This window comes from Tamandua tetradactyla, chromosome 1 (assembly GCF_023851605.1).
Source record: "Tamandua tetradactyla isolate mTamTet1 chromosome 1, mTamTet1.pri, whole genome shotgun sequence".
NCBI classification, from domain to species: domain Eukaryota; kingdom Metazoa; phylum Chordata; class Mammalia; order Pilosa; family Myrmecophagidae; genus Tamandua; species Tamandua tetradactyla.
The window spans coordinates 29314158-29322639 of NC_135327.1; positions in this window are offsets into that span (position 1 = coordinate 29314158).

Genomic DNA, 8482 nt, shown 5'->3' on the forward strand with positions numbered 1-8482 from the left:
ATTAAAATAAAATTGGATAACAGTTAGAAAATTATTCTCTTTTCTATCCTCTTTTAATGTTTATGATTATAGGAGGAAAAATCTCGTTTGGTACTTGAACACTTGCCAACCTCCCCTTTTTTATTAAGAAGAGCACAAGTTGCAAATTCAGACTGTTCTATAGACAACAATATCTAGCTGGAATCTAGTAGCAAAGCTTATCTTTATTGTATTCATTTTAATTGTTACCTTTTGTTTTTGGCACATAATGCAGGTTTTCTATTTGTGGTTGTGATATAAAATTTCAATTAGAAATAATTTATTTAAATAAGATATTGAGTTTGACTTAAAGTAAAGAAAGTAAATAATAGATGTGAGTGATGGAAAACCATGAAGATGGAGCACAAAGGAAAGAGGCTGGGGAAGCCTTGTTTCTGCCTGTCTAAGTGTAGCAAGGGTAGAAGCTGCCAGACTGAGAGGCACTCTTGGTTGGATTGTGCTATCCCCCTTTGTATTTTTGGTTCCTGGTTCTGTTTCCAGCTGCAGGTTTCTGTTTCCAGTCCACTGTCACCTTCCCACGACTTTGAATTGAATCTACCAGCCAATACTCTGCCAACAATTCAGACCCTACAGCCTGCCCTGTGTCAGGAAACCACAGTGACCCAATTATTCAAGTCTAAGTGGCCCTCATGTCAGCATTCAGGGACTCATTAAAATGTAGTTGGAATGGCAGTAACGTGGCATACAGCACTGCCCTTTCCAAGAACTGTAATCTGAAGTCAAAACATGTTTCTGGTAATGTCACCATGTGCTGATTCCTATTTTCTCCTTTCTCTCCTTTGGCTTTCACACATTCAAAAACCTGTCTGGGCAATGTGTGACCTCAGGAGGAGAAAATTCAATGTGTTAACCACCTGTGGGTCTGCCTATTGAAGAACTGGTGATTACTGAAAGTCCCAGGGCTATTGACAACACAAAATGGAATTTTTGGTCTGGTTGGTTTAGCAAAATGGGGTATTTTGCTGAAGGAGTTGTAGTAGCTTAGCTATCATTTACTGGGCCCTTTCTCTGTACTGTACACTTTACACATGCGTATAATTCTCTTACCAGTTTTGTGTAGTGATTGGTATTGTTCCCATTTTGCTGATGAAGAAACTGAGGCTCAAAGTGGTTAAATCACTTGCCCTTGAGTTTGTAGTGGGCTCTGGACCCACATCTATCTGAGGCTGAGGGGTAGCCTCAGTGCTTCCTCTACCTAGCGTGAGTTGTAATCTATTTTTGTAAAATGCTTTTAATGTTCTGAAATTTCATGTTCTAGCTCTGCCACTTACTAGCTGAGAAGCTGTATCTGTCAACTTTAACGGTCAGAATCAGTTGGAACACTCAAAGGTGATGAATAAAGTGAATTTATTGAAAGGATTGTTTATGAAAGTGTGGGCATAAACTTGTAGCAGTAACAAACAAGGGTTGATGAAGTACCCCAGGACTGGCAAAAACAGGGAGCCATTTATACTTCTGGGCCTGAAGCAGGAAGGGGATGGAGAATATGCTGGAACCCAGAGAGACCTGAAGCTATAGGAGAGGTGCTGCCTTCCAGGAGCTGTGGCCTTGGGTAGTGGAATGCCCCTACCAAACTGTACTCCAGGGGAGAGAGCCAAGGGAATAGAGAGGCCACTGGTGCTGCCCATTGGCCAAACCCAATCAATAGCCAGAGGCTAAAAGAGCTTGGCTGATGCATCCCATAAATTTCGCTTCCAGAACAAGAGTAGGGTAGAGATTGGTGGATATTGGACCTAAAGGAGGCAAGGAGAATATCCAGCACAGAAGCCTTCTCTGAGCCGTAGGACTTGTGTTAGTCATCTGTTGCAGGCCATCTGTTGCTGCATAACAAATTGCTACAACATTTGGAGGCTTCACACAGCAATATTTATTATCTCTCAATTTCTGTAAGTTATGAACCCAGCACAGCTTAGCTAGGCCCCCTGCTTCAGCAGCATCATCTAGGTTGCAGTACTTGCAAAGATAAGTTGGGAAAGGAGATATTTCCCATGGTTGTTCACATGACTCACTTTCTTGCTGGCTATGGGCCAGAGGTGGCATTCAGTTCCTGGCCATGGGGCTTATTTGACATGGCAGCTTGCTTTATCAAAGTGCAAATCAGGCAAGCCAAGAAGGCAGTAGAGTCTGCCAGCAAGACAGAAGGGATAATCTTTTCTAACCCAATCACAGAAGAAACAATCGATCACCTTTGCCAAATTCTAATGGTTAGAAACAATCACTAGGTCCAGCCCATATTTAAGGGAGGGGATTCTACAAGGGCATGAATAATGAATATCAAGAGGCAGGGATGCTTAGAGTCCACCTTAGATGCAGCCTACCACAGTGACCTCTTCTGAAAATGAAGATGTTATACCATAATGTAACATAATACAACACATTTTCCTTACAGGCATGTAAAAGTCACCTAAGACAGAGCTACACACATAAGAAAACTTTTGAATATATTAGATTCACAGAAGTGTTAGGTGAGGGCCATATGGTACTATGTGAAAGTATTTTGCAAACAAGTAATTCCTTAGTAGTCACTAATGACCTCCATGTTCTAAAATCAATAGGCATATTATTTGACTTCTCTGCAAAGCTTGTTCAGGTACTCCTGAACACTTCTGCCTTGAAATTCTCTCTTCTCTTGAGTTCTGAGACATTATGTTCTCATAGTTTTCTTCCTATCTCTCTAGCACCTCCTATTCTGTCTATTTTGCAGGTTCATCTCCTCTGTGGCAGTATAGGTTGGAATTTCCCAACTCTAGGTCATAGGTGCTCTTCTCTTATCACACTGTATCTTTTATCTAGGCAATTGCCCATGTGTGCCTGCCTTCAGAATCCACATATTTGCAACTTTTCACCCAATACATTATTATTACTTCTTTAAACAAACACATTTTTTGGATAAATTAAGACTACAAAGGAGGAAATATTTTGTCTTCATTTATTTCTTCTCTGATGCTCTTAGGTCCAGGCTAACCTTTATCATTTTCCTCCTGCCTGAAGAACTTCTTTTACCATTTCTTCCAGGGCAAGTATTCTGGCAACAAATTTCCTCAGTTTTTGTTTGTTTGAGAAAGTCTTTCTTGTTCATTTCTTAAAAACGTTTTTTTAAATTGTAAAATGTAACATATATACAAAGCAAAGAAAGAAAAGCGATAATTTTCAAAGCACACTTCAACAAGTAGTTACAGAACAGATTCCAGAGTTTGTCATGGATTACCATTCCACTATCTCAGATTTTTTCTTCCAGCTGCTCCAAAACCCTGGAGACTAGAAGAAATATGAATATAGTGATTCAACAGCCATACTCATTTGTTATATCCTATTTTCTCTGTTATATCTCCTCCTTCTCATTTAATCTGTCTTCCAATCTATAGAGATTTTTGGGCAATACCTGCTCTGATTTTTTCATCTTGAGAAGGGGTGGCCACACTAAAGGTTGGGAGGATGTTATTAATTGAGAAACCTGGAGAATTGGTCCCTCTGAGTTTCAGGATTTATCTGACCTAGGAACCTACCAGGAATTATATGTTCCAGAAAGGCAAACCTAGGGCATGAAACTTTTATGGAGTCTCAGTTTGAGCACTAGATGTTCTTAAGAGTCAACAGGAGTGAAGTTGATTGGGGTTTAGCAAACCATGGCAATTAGTGTCTAACTGAAGCTTGCCTAAGAGCATCCTCCAGAATAGCCTCTTGATTCATTTGATCTCTCTTGGCCACTGATGCCTTTTTTTTTTTTTTTATGCCTTATTTTATTACACTTCTTTTCCCCCTGGAATTGTCGAGCCCTTGGTGCCAGGGCCAGACTCATTCCTGGGAGTCACACCTCACAATGTCTGGGAGATTCTCACTCCTGAATAGCTTGTACCACTTAGGGTCTTGTTCACTTTTGAAGAATAATTTCACTGGATATAGGATTCTAGGTTGGTGTTCACTTTTTTCTTCTTTCAACACTTTAAATATTTCACTACACTCTCCTCTTGCTGGTGTGATTTCTGATGAGAAGTCAGCTATAAATATTATCATTGTTCTTCTATATATGAAGTGTTCCCTAAACCCCTCTGGCTTCCTTCAAGATTTATGCTTTTTTCATTGTCTTTGAATTTTTGCAGTTTGAATATGATATGCCTGTGCATGTGTATGTGTGTGTGCATGTGTATCTGTGCATGTGTATGCATGTGCGTCTGTGCATGTGTATGTGTGTGCATGTGTGCCTGTGCATGTGTGTGCATGTGTGTCTGTGCATGTATATGAGTGTGTGTGCATGTGTGTCTGTGTTGCATTTATCCTGACTGATGTTCTCTGAGCTTCTTATGTTTGTGGTTTGAAGTCTAATTTTGGAGAGTTCTCAGTCATTATTACTTCAGATGTTTCTTCTGTTTTCTTCCTCTGGTATTCTAATTATGTGTATGTTACACATTTTGTAATTGTCCAATGGTTCTTAGACATGCTATTCTTTTTTTTTCATTCTTTTTCTCTTTGCATTTCAGTTTGTGAAATTTCTATTGACCTGTCTTCAGAGGCTCAGCAATTCCTTCTTCAACCTTGTCCACTGTACCGATGAGCCTGTGGGATAAGTTCTTCATTTATATTACAATGTTTTTATTTCTAACATTTCCTTTTGATTCTTAGAGTTTCTCTCTTTCTGTTTACATTACCTTGTTCCCTCATGTTCTTTTTTATCCATTATAGCTTTAATCATATAATTATAGATATTTCAAATTCCCTCTTAGATAATTCCAAAATCTGTGTTATTTGTAATAAGTTTGGTTCTGATGCTTTGTTTTGGCTATTCAGAGCTTGTTTCCTTACGTTGAAATTTTGTTTTGAAAGCTGGACATATTGTATCGGGTAATAGGAACTGAGGTGAAGAGGCCTTTAGGGTGAAGAATTATGATAATCCGGCTGGAGTTGAACTGTATTTAATGTTGTAGTTGTAAGTACAAGAGACCTCAAATTCCTCTAGTGCGTTTGTTCTGTCTCCTATCTTGACTCTAGGCTTCCCTAAGTATTCCTCTTCAGGAAGATCCTATGTCTTGATATTCGCTCATTATAATCCACTGTAATTATACTGGAGCTTTGTTGGGGTGGTGGTAAATTCTGGGGGCAGGGTGTGTCCATAATCTTCTGATTAAATCTCATTGTGTTAGTGGGCCTGTGCCCTGGGGCTGTGGCTCTCACAAGCGTTTCTCCAGTAGTACTCTGCCCCTCCTCCTTTTCCTGGCTGCAGCATTCCCAACCCATTTCCATAAAGCCTTGATTACTGTTGACAATGTTTCCCCCCTTAGGTGAAGCAGAAAGCCTAAAAGGGGTCCCCAGCTGGGATAAACCTCTGGGAAAGTCTTTACCTTGGAGAGTAGGTCTTTGGTTAAGGCTCTTGACATATTCTCAATGATTACACTTTTCCTTCTACCAAAGATACCAACAGATCTTATTTAGATCTTATGTGTGAGAACCTGGTAGGATTCCTGCAGATACTGTCCGTTTGAAAATTACCATTTAAGTGTTCTTACAAACTTAATCTCCGGGGGGTTTGCTCCTTTTGCTCTTGGTAAGCATATTTTGGCTTTGTCTCTATGAATGAGTCTGCGTCCCTGGATTTCAAGGTGATGATCTGCCCTGCAATCTCAGTTCTCTGGGGCTGAGGCTTTCTTGGATGGGTCTGAGAAAATTTACTGATTTTCAGTTTGTTCAGCTTTTTTTTTTTGTAAAGCATGGACATGATGACTTTGAAGCTCTTTACGTATAGGACTTTAAAACTGCAGGTTGATACACAGGCAAGGCATGCTTAAATAAATAAGCAGTGTGATGTCGTTTCTCCTCTACCACTTGAATAGACCTTATTTTTCCTAGGAGAAACTCAAGGAAATGACCAGAGTGAGATAAATCTGTTGTTTAAAGTGCAACCTCACACTCTGTGCCTTGCATGCAACCAGGCCATGCTAAAGTCTTCAAATTTTATGCCAATTTTGAAAGTGGGGTGATCTGTACTGGTTTGCTAAAGCTGTCAGAATGCAATATACCTAATATAGATTGGCTTTTACAAAGGGGGATTTGTTAGGTTACAAATTTACAGTTCTAACACCATGAAAATGTCTAAATTAAGTCATCAAGAGGAAAATACCTTGACTCTGATGAAAGGGTGCTGACATCTGGGGTTTCTCCCTTACATGGGAAGGCACATAACAACTTTTGCCAGTTCCTTGCTCCTGGATTCCATTGCTCTTGGCCTCTGATTCCAGTGGCTTTCTCTCTGAGCACCTCTGAGTCATTGCTAGCTTCTCTGGGGACATTTCTTTGAACTTTCTGTGTCCTGTGGGTCTTCTCTCAGCATCTCCAGGGCATCTCTCTCCCTTTGTGTCCTTCGGGGCATCTCTCTCCATTTGTGTCCTTCACTTGGTTTCATTTCTTTGCTCTCTGGATTGGCTCTCTTCAAAATGTCTCTGGGCATTTTTTTTCTCTCTTTAAACATTTCTGGCTCTCTCTCATAAAGGGGACCAGGAAAGGATTAAGACCCACCCTAAATTGGGTGGGCTACAACTCTATGGAAACAACTTAATCCAAAAGTTCCTCCCACAACAGGTCTGTACCCACAGGAATGGATTAGAAGAACATGCCTGTTTTGGGGGTACTTAACAGTTTCAAACCAGCACATGCACCAAGCCAAGTTTCTGTTGGGAACAGGGGCCCGAAGAAAATGTCAGCTGCAGATACAGTGCCTTTCTATAAGCACAATAAGTCTATTCACATCAAAATTAGGCTTTTCCAACCTGGTCTAGCCCTTTGTAAGCAGAGTGAGTATGAATTTTCACTCTATAAAACTCAGAGCTGCAGTGGTTCATTACTAAATGAGTCCACTTGGAAGTATACATAAGAACTCTTTGAGGGTAGAGAATGAAGAGGATTCTTTGTACTAACACCTGTGAAGTGGTGAATGATTTACCAGCTGCACACTGGCCTCCACATCCCTGAAAATCATTTATGAAGTTCTCTGAACAGTATCTAAAAGTTCCCACACCACCATATTGCAGGTTGAGAAATACCTAGATACTTCTTTTCCCCTCTCAGCCAGTCAGAAAATGGGTTTGACTTTATCACACTTCCTATAGTTATGCACACATCTGGATCTTAGGCTGTGAGCAGAGGGGATCACCCAGGCCTGACTCCTTTCAAATAGCAAATTGGAAGAGGTCTAACCTTGAGGCTTCTCTTGAGTAAAGGTTACTGTAAAAATTGAGCGAACTTTGTATCAGCCTCATGAAAGCACAAATGAAGGGTTGATCCAGGATGAACTCCCCTAGCTAAATAAAATGTTTCAATGTGCCATGTTGACCTGATTGTTAGATATGGGAAACCCTTTCAATTATTCTGAGAGTGACTGTTAAAAGGACTAGAAATCATTGACATTCAAGTTGGCTTTAATTTCTTTAAAGGAGATGATTTCCTGAAAAGCCTCTGACTCAAAGGCTGTTACCTGAGCAAGACTTTTGGATAATTGGGCATTTGATGTTGGATTGATGTCACTTTTATGCATATTGATGATCACATGTGTATAAAGACCTTGTTCTACTCTAATTGGAATCCCTTCGTGGGAGGGACCAAAGTGAGCTCTAGCTGGTGGCATAAAGTTCTCTTTGAAGGTTCATTCAACGTGATAAAGAAAGACACTTTTGGTATTTTTTACTCCTATGATACAGATAAGACCCTTCTGGCTTTAAGGAAAAGAATTAACCTTGTGGTACATTTAAAAAAGAGAAGTCTTATTCTCTTTAAAAATGAATCTGTAGCAATGTCCTAAGAAGTTCAATGTTGGAAGGTGGTCCTGGTTCTCCTAAGAACCAGAGCTAGGAGGTGGGATATCCTCAGAAACCCTGGTAGTTGCTCTATGGCCTTCACCTCTCTCTGATTTTCCCCCATATGTCTCTCATTCTTTGATCTTCCCTGACTTGCTTTCTTTATTACTCCATGAACAATGCATGAGATGGCTGTTCTTAAGGCTTTCAAGTTTATACCACTTCATTTCCAGCTACTCTTAGTGACATGACTGACTATGATTGAAGGTTAACTCCGGATTCCCATGTGTGAGAGAATCTGATTGGACCTATAGGCTTCAGGTATTCTCGTGGGCAGGATACTTCTCAGAGAAAAGAGGTGTCTTCCTGAAAGACCCCCTACCATCTGAATACTGCATTCCTAGTATTATCCCCATTTTATTGATAAGAAAACTGAGACTTAGGTTACCTTGCCCAAGGTCACGTAGCCACATGTCTTTTCCTCCTGAATCAAGATTGTTGTGAAGAAATAATTTTGTCTTGGATGAAAATTGGTGCTATTCATGTTGCAGCTATTTTTAAGGAAGGGAGTTTTCTTTTGTCAATTGGAATGAATTGTTTAGCAGAAGTCTTTCTACTTTGTAAGAGGAAACATTCTCAAAATAAGATAAAAAAAGTAAGTT